Source organism: Hemitrygon akajei, unplaced genomic scaffold (genome assembly GCF_048418815.1).
Source record: "Hemitrygon akajei unplaced genomic scaffold, sHemAka1.3 Scf000074, whole genome shotgun sequence".
Classification (NCBI taxonomy): Eukaryota; Metazoa; Chordata; class Chondrichthyes; order Myliobatiformes; family Dasyatidae; genus Hemitrygon; species Hemitrygon akajei.
Window position 1 is genome coordinate 314,402 of NW_027331960.1, and position 12,141 is coordinate 326,542.

Consider the following 12,141-nt stretch of genomic DNA (forward strand, 5'->3'; position numbering starts at 1 on the left):
TTTGTTACACTAATGGCTAGAAGATCTATTTTACTGAATTGGAAAGAAATTAACCCTCCAACTGTATTTCAGTGGTTTTCTCAAACTATTTCCTGTTTGAGTTTAGAAAAAATTAGAAGTGTGGTTTTTGATTCTTCAGTTAAATTTGAGGAAACTTGGAGACCATTTATTCAACATTTTCATATGAATTAAATGGTCTGATCCTGAACCTTATTGTTACTATCATGAACCTTATTGTTACTATCCTGAATTGTGTGGATGGAGGTTCGGAGTCATCGGCACTACTGTATGTATTTAACATTATGCAATTGCCCATGTTGGTTAGTTTTTTTTTATTAGTTGTTTTTTTTTAATTCTTTTAGTTTTTTTTTGGGGGGGGTTTCTTTTTCTCCTTTTTTTTCCTTAATTCCTTTACATTAATACTATGAGTTTGGGAGACTTTATATATTGATTAATACATATCTGATTGTTAATTAATCTATTAACAGTGTACTCTCAAATGTTTTGTACTTATATTTTACTTATGTTTTTCTTAAAAATTAATAAAAAGATTTGAAAAGGGTGGTTTGGGACAGTTTGTTTTCTGGCAAAGGAGTACTTGGTAAGTGGGAGGCCTTCAGAAGTGAAATTTTGAGGGTGTTGAGTTTGTATGTGACTGTCAAAATAAAGGTTGAATGGTAACTGGTGCAGGGAACCTGGGTTTTTAAGAGATATTGAGGCCCTGGATATTTTGTTCTTCTAAATGCTCAGACTGTTGGGTGCTGCCAAGACTCGCTAATGACTGACTCATTAACCATCATTCTATGTCCTCAACTCATTTGACTTGTTTTTCGGTCTTCTGTTGGTTTCTCAAAGCTTCCCAATAGCTTTTGCTCTTTTGTTTGCCCTCTCTTCAGCTTTTATGTTGGCTTTGGCTTCTCATTTCAGCCAAGGTTGTGTCCTCCTGCCTTTCCAGTGCTTTCACTTCTTTGGGATGTATCGATCACTCAGCTCCCGAATTGCTCCCAGAAACTCCAGCCATTGCTGCTCCATTGTCACTCCTACCTTTTCCCTTCCAAACAAGTTTGGCCAACTTCTCTGTCATAGAAACATGGAGAAGTTCAGTTTGGAAACAGGCTATTTGGCCCATCTAGTCAATGCCGAAAATACATTCAAGCTGTCTAATGCAACTACCTGCACTGGGACCATCGCCCTCCATACCCCTACCATCCAGGCTCCCATCCAAACTTCTTTGAAATGGTGAATCCGAGCTAGCGTGCACCACTTGTGCTGGCATTTCACTCTGCACTCTCATAGCCAATTCATTGAAGAGATTTTCCAGATGTTCCCCATAAATTTTCACCTCCCCACTTACCCATAAGCTCTGGTTGTTGTCACACTTAACATCATTTGAAAAGCCTGCTTGAATTTACCCGTTCTATACCCTTATATTTTGTCTACACTGAAACATAGAAAACCTACAGCACGATACATGCCTTTTGGCCCACAAAGCTGTGCTAAACATATCCTTACCTTAGAATTACCTAGGCTAATTTTCGAAGCTCCATGTATCCATCCAGGACTCTCTTAAAGGACCCTTTCGTTTCCGCCTCCACCACCGCCGCTGGCAGTCAATTCCCCACACTCACCACTCTCTGTGTAAATGAAAACACTAACTTCTATACTTCTAACAAATCCTCAAAGCGATGTATAATTTCCTTGTTTATGTTTGGAGCCTTTTTTAGGTGGATAAGATGATGAGGGGCATTGATCGTGTGGACAGCCAGAGGTGTTTTTCCCTGAGGCTGAAATGGTTACACAAGGGGGCATAGTTTTAAGGTGCTTGGAAATAGGTACCGAGGGGATATCAGGGGTAAGTTTTTCACCCCGAGAGTGGTGGATTCATGGAATGCACTGCTAGCAGCGGTGGTAAAGGCGGATAAAATAGGGTTTTTTAACAGCCTCTTAGTTAGGAACATGGAGCTTAGAGAAATAGAGGGCTATGCAGTAGAGAAATTCTACGCTGTTGGTAGAGTACGTTACATGGTTGGCACAACATTGTGGGCTGAATGGCCTGGAACATGCTGTAGATATCTATGTTCTATGTTGAACAGTGAAATAACTTTTCTTCTTTAATTGGTACAGGGTCCACGATTTTAATGCTGCTTTTTCACACTCCCTTAGACCCTTTGTCCATCTCCTGAGTAAATAGAGGTAAAAAGATATTTAACATCTCCCCCATCTGCTTTGGTTCCACACGTGGATTGCCATTCCGGTCTTCCAGAGGAACAACTTTGTGCCTTGCAATCCTTTTGCTCTTAATTTGGCTCTGGAATCCTGAGGATTATCCTTCATCTTTTCTGCGAGGGCAACCGCATGCTTTTTTTTGCCATCCTGATTTATTTCTTATGTGTTCTCTTGCATTTCTTATCCTCCATAAGAACCTGCCTGCCGATCCCTGTTATGCAACTCCATTTTGTGCTTCACCAGGCTCTCAATATCTCTTGCAAACCAAGGTTCCCTGCAGTTTCTATCTTCACCTTTTATTCTGACAAGCATATACCCGCTTTGTACTTTCAAAATTTCACTTTAAAGGCCTCCCACTGACCAAACACACCTTTGCCCTAAAGCAGCCTGTCTCAATCCACAGTTCCCAGATCCTAGTGTCTTAATTCCAGGTGTTGATCCATTCCCTGAGCACATCCGCCTTTCCTACGCAGCTCCTTGTATTGAAATATACAGGGCTCAGCATATTCACTGCACCATGCTGAACTTTTTCATTCCTGACTTTGTCTGAGGGCTGAACAACATCTGTCTCCACAACCCCTCCACTATCTGTTCTGTTATTCAGGTTCCCATTCCCCCGGCAACTTAGTTTCACAGACCCCACCCACCATGCAGCACTAGCAAGCCTTACCACTGGGATAACCGACACATTCTTGTTTTGTTCCCCAAACTCATGAATCTTCTATCACACCTTTGGCTTTCCTCTCCCAGGTCAATAATAAGGAGGTGCATACCAGGTACAGTCAAATAGGAACAAATGGGGTACTTGTGAAGTACAGGAAATTCAAGTGAACACTTATGAAAGAAATAAAAGAAGGCATGAGGTTGCCCCAGCAGACAAGATGAAGGAGAATCTTCAGGGATTCTGCAGATATGTTAAGAACAAAAAGATTGCAAGGGAGAAAAATGAATACTGCTGAAGATCAGAATGGTAATCCATATGAGGAGACAAAATATAAGTATTTGTATAAGTATTTGGATAGATGTGGACTGATTAAGGAAAGGCAGCATGGCTTTCTGCATGGTAGGTCATGTCTAACCAATCTTATAGTCTCTCGAGGAAGTTATCAGGAAAGTGGATGAAGGCAAGGCCGTGGATGTTGTCTACATGGACTTCGGCAAGGCACTTGACAATGTCTCATATGGGAGGTTGGTCAAGAAGGTTCGGTCATTCAGCATTCAAGATGAGATAGTAAACTGGACGAGACACTGGCTTTGGGAGAAGCCAGAGTGTGGTAGCAGATGGTTGCCTCTCTGATCGGAGGCCTGTGACTTGTGGTGTGTCATAGGGATCAGTGCTGGATCTGTTGTTTGTCATCTATATCAGTAATCTGGATGATAGTGTGGTTAACTGGATCAGTAAATTTGTGGATGACACCAAGATTGGGGTGTAGTGGACAGCGAGGAAGACTATCATGGCTTACAGTGCGATCTGGACCAGCTGGAAAAATGGTTTGAGAAATGGGAAATGGAATTTAATGCAGACAAGTGTGAGCTGTTGCACTTTGGTAGGACCTACCAGGGTAGGTCTTACACAGTGACTGGTCGGGCACTGAGGAGTGTTGTAGACGAAAGGGATCTGGGAATACAGGTCTATATTTCAGTGAAAGCGGTGTCACAGTTTGATAGGGACGGGAAGAAAGATTTTGTCACATTGGCCTTCATAAACCGAAGTACTGAGTACAGGAGATGGATGTTATGTTGACTTTGTACAAGACATTGGTGAGGCCTGATTTGGAGTATTGTGTGCAGTTTTGGTCACCTACCTGCATGAAAGATGTAAAAGAGGTTGAAACAGTTCAGAGAAAATTCAGAAGGATGGTGCCAGGTCTGGAGGACTTGGGTTGTAAGGAGAGACTGAACAGGTCAGGACTTTATTTCTTGGAATGTAGAAGATTGAGTGGAGATTTGATTGTGATAGATGGGCATAGATAGGGTAAATGCAAGTTTGCTTTTTCCATTCAGATGGGGTGAGACTACAACCAGCGACCATGGGTTAAGTGTGAAAGGTGAAACGTTAAGGGAAACATGAGGGGAAACATCTTGACACAGTTGGTCATCCGGGTGTGGAATGAGCAGCCAGCACAAGTGGTGCATGCTTGCTTGATTTCAACATTTAAGAGGTTCGTATAGGTACCTGGATAGTAGGGGTACGGGAGTAGACAGTTTGAATGATTCAACATAAGCTAGATGGGCCAAAGAGCCTGTGTCTGTGTTGTACTTTTCCATGACTGTGACAAGTACCTTAAATAATACTAACATTCACTCGAATTCTGTGCAGACCAACAATACAGTACAGCTGAGTAGGAGATATTTACATGGCATTAAAACTGTGGCACTTTAAATTAACAGTACATAAAAGGAATTCCATCTACGTGTCAAGAAAGACTATTTGTGTGGGAGTGTTTCAGTTACTGTGGGGCCAGGCACCCATACAGCTCAGTGGGAACAGGGAATAATACCAATGGAGAGAGTCAAACTGAGCCAGGTCACAGATTGGAGACGGCAGAAATGCCCCATTCTTATAGAGACTGGAAGAGCATCAGAGAACTTGATGGTCATTACTGATACCAGCACTGTGCTCAGTTAGAACCTCACTGTAACAGTGTGATGCCAGATTACACCTTGACAATTTGAGTGATCTCGTCTGAAATTTTGACCCACACCCATTGATGGATTTTGTAAATCTTTTTACAGGTTAAATACAACAAAGAATTTGTCTATAGGAATTCAAACACAACACACCAGTTTTGCTGTCTCTGTCCAGATATTTAAGAAGTGGAGCAAGGGGTTCAATCGACCATCCTTCCTACTCAGACTTTGGAGAGGGTTTCACTCGATCATCTGACCAACTGGCAAGCCCGTCATTTTACACTGGGGAGAGGCCGTTCACCTGCTCGGACAGTGGGAACGGATTCACTTGGTCATCACAACTGAAGGTACATCAGTGAGTTCACACTGGGACAAGGCCATTCACCTGTTCTGTGTGTGAGAAGGGATTCAGTCGGTCATCCCACCTGTGGACACACCAGTCAGTTCACACTGGGCAGAGGCTGGTCATCTGCTGAATTTGTGGGGAAGGATTCACTCAGTCATCTGACCCAATGGCTCACCAGCGAGTTCACACCAGGGAGCGGCTGTTCACCTGCTTGGACTGTGGGAAGGGATTCACTTCTTCATCTCAACTGAAGCTACATCAGCGAAGTCACACTGGGGAGAAGCCGTTCACCTGCTCCGACTGTGGGAAGACTTTCACTCAGTCATCCCACCTAAAGAGACACCAGCGAGTTCACACTGGGGAGAAGCCTTTCACCTGCTCAGAATGTGGGAAGGGATTCATTCAATCATCCGACCTACAGATACACCAGTCAGTTCACACTGGGGAGAGGCCGTTCACCTGCTCAATCTGTGGGAAGACATTCAGTCAGTCATCCTACCTACAGAGACACCAGCGAGTTCACACAGGGGAGAAGCCTTTCACCTGCTCAGTCTGTGGGAAGGGATTCTCTCGATCATCCAACCTACAGAATCACCAGCGAGTTCACACTGGAGAGAGGCCATTCAGCTGCCCACACTGTGGGAAGGGATTCTCTCTGGCATGTCACCTACTGAGACACCAGTCAGTTCACACTGGGGAGAGGCCGTTCACCTGCTCAGACTGTGGGAAGGGATTCAGTCAGTCATCAAACCTAATAGCTCACCAACGAATTCACACTGGGGAGAGGCCATTCACCTGCTCAGACTGTGGGAAGGGATTTACTTGCTCAGCCCAACTGAAGATACACCAGTCAATTCACACTGGGGAGAGGCCATTCACCTGCTCAAACTGTGGGAAAGGATTCACTTGCTCTTCTCACCGACTGAGACATCAGTCAGTTCACACTGGGGAGAGGCAGTTCACCTGCTCAGACTGTGGGAAGGGATTCACTCGGTCATCTTCCCTATTGGCACATCAGCGAGTTCACACTGGGGAGAGACCATTCACCTGCTGTAAATGTGGGATGGGATTCCGCCGATCATCTCATCTACAGAGACACCAGCGAGATCACACTGGGTAGAGGCCGATCACCTGCTCAGACATTGGGAAGAGTTTCTGTCAGACATCTCCACCAAATGTCCATCATTGAGTTTACACTGTGGAGAGGCCGTTCACCTGCTGTGAATGTGAGAAGGGATTCACTCAGTAATCTAACCTTGTGACACACTACCGGGTTCACACTGGGGAGAAAGTTTCAATAAGTTGCATGCTGGATATTTGTCCATCACCGTTGCTGAATGCAATTTCAAGAGTGACTGTCGGTGCTGAACTCTGCAATTATTGCTGCTGCTCACCACACCCAGTTCTGCACCCTGGTCACTGGGCATGGGAGGAGTTTCTTCTGCTGCACATTCACCTTTAATGGGATTGGAGTTTAATATTCTGGGTCTGAGACAAATAATCAGTTCTATTTTAAACTCTGTCTCTGGTTCTTAGTGAATTTTTAATACACCTGGTGTACAGGAAAGAGTCAACTCAAGCCGGCTGGACCCTGCCAGTGATTCAGTTCCACGACAGTCCTTTGAAATCCTCCCCTGTTGTTCCCCTCTCGCTCTCCCTGTGGTGATGGATTCCAAACAGTCACCACTCTGTGGGTGAAGAGGTTTCCATTGGATTTCCTGCAGAATGAAGAAGTCGAGCTGACTGCAGTTCTGTCTGACATGTTCTTCGCTCCTCAAATCTCTGGGCTGAGGAAGAATGACATTCGCAGTTAGCCTCCTTATTCATGGCTGATTTCCACATTATGGGTCATTTTCCCTGCTACTAAAGTGTTGTTAGAAAACACCACTGTCCTCTAAACACTGAAAGCAGAATGGGAAACCATTAGCTCAACCAAGTGGGGTTAGAAACCAGAGGCGGGTCCGCACAGGGCAGAGTTTGGGGCTCTGGACGATGGTCGAGGTAAGAATGAACGATGAGGAGAAGGGAATCAGCAGCGGGGCGGACAACGAATGACAGAGTAGCAACATTTGGAAGCTGATTGACAGAGATAATAATTCAATTGTCTGACTGATGACACAAATAATGCCTGTGGTGAGGTGCTCCATTGGTCGAGGAACGTGTGTGTTCAGAATAGTTTTATCTATTGAGGGGGTTGTTCCTGCTTGTTTATCCTGTAATATTATATCCAAATGGTTATTATGTATTGTCCTATCTGCATTAATGTATTGATTATCCTATAGCTTGTAAGATTTTGACTCTAAAACTGGATCAGGCCTAAATTCATGGCGCCTTAATGAAGTTATGGTGGTCATGAATGGGTTTGTATTTTAAAGCAAGATTTTGGTGAATGATATTTGCCACTTGATTGTACCTTTGTAAGTAATCAGATTGAGTTAAACTGCTGCAGGACCCTGGAATGTGTTGGATTGTGTCTGGTTTCTCTTGGCATTTTCTGCACTTACTGCTTTGTTTGTTTGTCTTTTATGTATTTCTGTTTATTTTAAAATGTTAACCACCTTGTCCTGTAATTCCCCAAGGCACCCCTGTTTCTGGGAAGAGGTCTCCAACTCAGAGTCGGGCGCTCGACGCTTCCTTGTCACCATCTCGTCTGCTCAGATTGTTGAGATGTCTCCCATGGAGGGTCATACTCATTCCACTGGTTAATGTTTTCTTCCAGAGTGATGATTTATTTTTCTGAGTTGGCCTTTCATTTAAGTTTTCTAGTCTGTATTTCAAATCAGATTTGCATATACCTGTCTGGTGTGCTGAATCCTGTATATTTTGTATGAAAATATATACTTTAGAAATCTTATCAGACTGTTGGTTTATTTTTAATGACTATTATAGCTCTTCCTAGTTCTGTCCTCGGTAGTTTTCATCTAAGTGGTAAATAGGGTTTTCTGAATTTGTCATTTCAGTTCTTCTTTTTCTTTGTGAAGTTTCCAGATTGGAATGGGACTAACGTATTTTGAAAAAAGAATACACTAATATGGATATAACAAAAGTGAGAATGGATATCAGACCACTGGAAAACGAGGCTGGAGGGGTAGTAATGGGGAGCATGGAGCTGGCAGATGAACTGAACAAGTATTTTACATCAGTCTTCACTCCAGAAGACACGAGCAGGATGGTGAATGTCCAGATGTCAGTGGTCAGAATTATGTTAAGTTACATTACTCATGAGAAGGTTCTTGGGAAGCAGAAAGGTCTGAAGGTAAATAGGTCACCTGGAGTAGATGGTGCACATCTGAGAGTTCTGAAAGAGGTGGCTGAAAAGATTTTGGAGGGATTAGTAACAATGCTTTAAGAATCAGTGGCCTCTGGTATGGTTCTGGAAGACTGGAACTTTGGAAATATCACTCCACTCTTCAACAAGGTAGAGATAGAAGATACAAGATTATGGGCCAGTTAGTCTGACCTCACTGGTTGGGAAGATATTAGATTCGGATGTTGAGGATGTGTTTTCAGGTTATTTGGGGCACATAAAATCAGCCATTTTCAGCATGTTTCAGATTTGGAAATAATTATTACTCCGGGTCTGGTGCAGCAAAAAACAAACCTTAATAAAAATATATATCCACAGCTTATACACTGCACATATGTCCATAAAGTGTCGCAAGGCACAGGATGTCTGTCCATAAGGCGACTGACAGAAAATGATAAACGAGTGTTGTTTAGCAGTGTGGAAACGTGCGTTTGTGGGTAGAGTTGTTGATCAGACTTATTGCTTGGGAAAATTAGCTGTTTTAGGTTTGGTAGACCTGGTGTGAAGGCTATGTAGTCTCCTACCTGATGGTCGTGGGACAAGCTGTCCATGAGTTGGGAAGGTGGAGGGAGATTGTAAAAATCAGGCTGGTGCTTGTTCTCAAGAGAGGGAAATTGGAGAATACCAATCAGATGGCTTTTTAGAACAGCTTGAGGTTGTGCCACTATGGAAAATGTAGTTCTGGATTGGGTGTTGTGCAATGAATCAAATTTGGTTCGGAAGCTCAAGGTAAGGAAATGCTGAGGAGTCAATAATCAGAATATGATAGAATTCACCCTGCAGTTTGAGAGGTAAAGCTATAAAAAAGATTCATCATGATTAGTGGTGTGAGATGAACTGCAGATTCATGAGAGAATAGTTCACCAAAGTTGATTGGAAGGAGACACTAGCAGAGATGATGGTAGAATAGCAACGGCTTCCTTATGCCAACACTTCCCTCTTCCCACCCCACCCTCGCCTTTCACCTTTAAGTTTGTGTAAATGTGATGTTAGCATTCATTACGAGAGGACTAGAAGGCAGGATATAATACTAAGGCTTTAAACGGCAATAGTTAGACCACACTTGGCAATTATGAGTTTGGTGATATGGTCTCCTTATCTCTGAAAAGATGTGCTGGAATTGAAGAGATTCCAGAGGATGTTCATGAAAATGATTCCGGCACTGACGGGGTTAAAGCACGAGGAGCATTTGATGTCTCTGGGCCTGTTCCCGCTGGAGTTTAGATTAATGAAGCGGTGTGGGCGTCATTCTCGAATGTTGAAAAGCCATGATAAACTGGATGTGGAGAGGATGGTTCCTATGTTTGGGGAGTCTAGAACCAGAGGACACAGGTAGAGTGGATGTGGAGAGGATGTCTCCTATAGTGGGGGAGTCTGGGACCAGAGGACACAGATAGAGTGGATGTGGAGAGGATGTCTCCTATAGTGGGGGAGTCTGGGACCAGAGGACACAGATAGAGTGGATGTGGAGAGGATGTCTCCTATAGTGGGGGAGTCTGGGACCAGAGGACACAGATAGAGTGGATGTGGAGAGGATGTCTCCTATAGTGGGGGAGTCTAGGACCAAAGGACACAGAGACGTGGATGTGGAGAGGATGTTTCCTATAGTGAGGGAGTCGAGGACCAGAGGACACAGGTAGAGTGGATGTGGAAAGGGTGTTTCCTACAGTGCAGAGTCCAGGATCATGGGGACTTCAGAATAGAGGGACCTCAATTTAGAACAGAAATGAGGAGTAATTCTCCTGTGTGTCTTAAAATTGTGGCTGATCTATTCTCCTGTGCCCATTCCCCTTGCTACGTTAAATGATTACCTATGTACCCCTCAAATATACCCAACCAACCGGTCGGGGAGCAACAAACCCCAAAGATTGTGTACTCATCTAGATAGATAGACACATTATTGATCTCAAAGAAAATTATATGGAAGGTTTAGAATTCCTGAGATTTTCATCCATCTCCAGTTAAAATGAGCGACCTATATCAATTCCTGTCTTGCTTCTCTCACCAACAGGGATATCAGACCTCTCTCCCTCATTTATCTCCCCCTTCTCCCTCCCTACTTCTATCGCCATTTAGCTTCCCCATTTTCTCCCTCCACTATTCCTTCCCCCTCTCTCTTCCGTCACTTCTTTCTCCCAAGCCTCTTTTTTCCCCTCTCTCACTCCATGTTCATTTCTCACGCACGTCCACCTCATTTCCCGCTGTTCTCATCCCTTCCTGTCGCCCCGCCTCTTTCCTACCCCTGTTTCTCGCCTCTGCTTCTCCACTCCCATCTCTCCTCAGACTGTGCCGTTGGCCTTGTTGCTCTCTTCCTCCTTTTTTCTGTTTCCCCAAGTCTCTCTCTCCCTCCCAATCTATCTCTACCACCACTCATCCTGTCTCTCCGTAGTTCCACTATCATCTCTCTATACTCCTCTTTCCGTCCCCCCCTCCCTGTCTCCCCCCCCTCTCCCACTCTCTTTTCCCCTCCCTAAGGATAAACTTTCATCAATGAAAACGGGAACAACACTCTGTACGGCCACGTGCTACCCTGTTAAGAAATACACACCACTGAACAGACATGAAAGTTCAGTCCAGAAATAGGGAGGGAAAATCACCATTAGGCAGTGATTCCCATCGTGGGAGGTTACATGTTCCAAGGGGGCTTTAGGGGCAAATAACAGTGGTCAGGGACGTTCAAGATTCTTGGTGTGGCGGTGTGGCAATATAAACTATATAGGACCTTGGTCAGACCCCACTTGGAATACTGTGTTCAGTTCTGGTCACCACACTACAAGAAGCATGTGGATACGTGCCTAATGAAAATAGTCTTAGTGTAATTGGCCTTTTCTCCTTGGAGTGACGGATGATGAGAGGTGACCTGATAGAGGTGTATCAGATGATGAGGGGCATTGATCGTGTGGATAGTCAGAGGCATTTTCTCGGGGCTGAAATGGCTAACATGAGGGCGCATAGTTTTAAGGCGCTGGAAATCGTTCCTGAGTTAATGTCAGGGGTAAGTTTGTCATGCTTAGAGAGTGGTGGGTGTGTGGAATGCTCTGCCGGCGGTGGTGGTGGAAGCGGATACAACAGGGTCTTTTAAGAGCCTCTTAGATAGGTACATAGAGCTTGAAAAATAGAGGGCTGTGCGCTTGGAAAATTCCAGGCAATTTCTAGAGTAAGCCAAATGGGCGGCACAACATTGTGGGCCGAAGGGCCTGTAATGTGCTGTAAATTTCTATGTACTATAACTAGGTACCAGGGCCTGGGACACAGAAGAAGCCATAGCTCCGCAGGGAGCGAGCGCTCCTCGTCACAACCGTCTGAAAATTGGCAACCTCTTCCCACCTTACCACCCTAACAGACGTTATTGGGGAAGCATAAATGAGTAAGCAGAGTGCTCAACAGTTGCCCTTGACTCACGGCACGGAATACGCTCATGCAATTTAACAGTCTAGCCCCGATAATGATGGATTAGTACGTACGGCAGGATTCCTATGAGTCTGAATTCTAATTCTGCTAAGAACCAGAAACTTCAAAAAATTCGTCTTTACGTACCCGGAGTATGGTTTTATTCTATTTCCGTCAGATCTGCGAATCCCATGTATCTTATTCGTAACACTGTACTGTCTAATGAAACACTGAAAACATC

General features: G+C 44.2%; 1 protein-coding gene across 1 annotated transcript in view; it reads left to right on the forward strand.

The window, feature by feature from the left end:
• The window catches only part of LOC140722306 (uncharacterized), a 532,443-nt gene that overhangs the window by 19,503 nt on the left and 500,799 nt on the right, over window positions 1-12,141 (forward strand). The window lies entirely within an intron of this gene.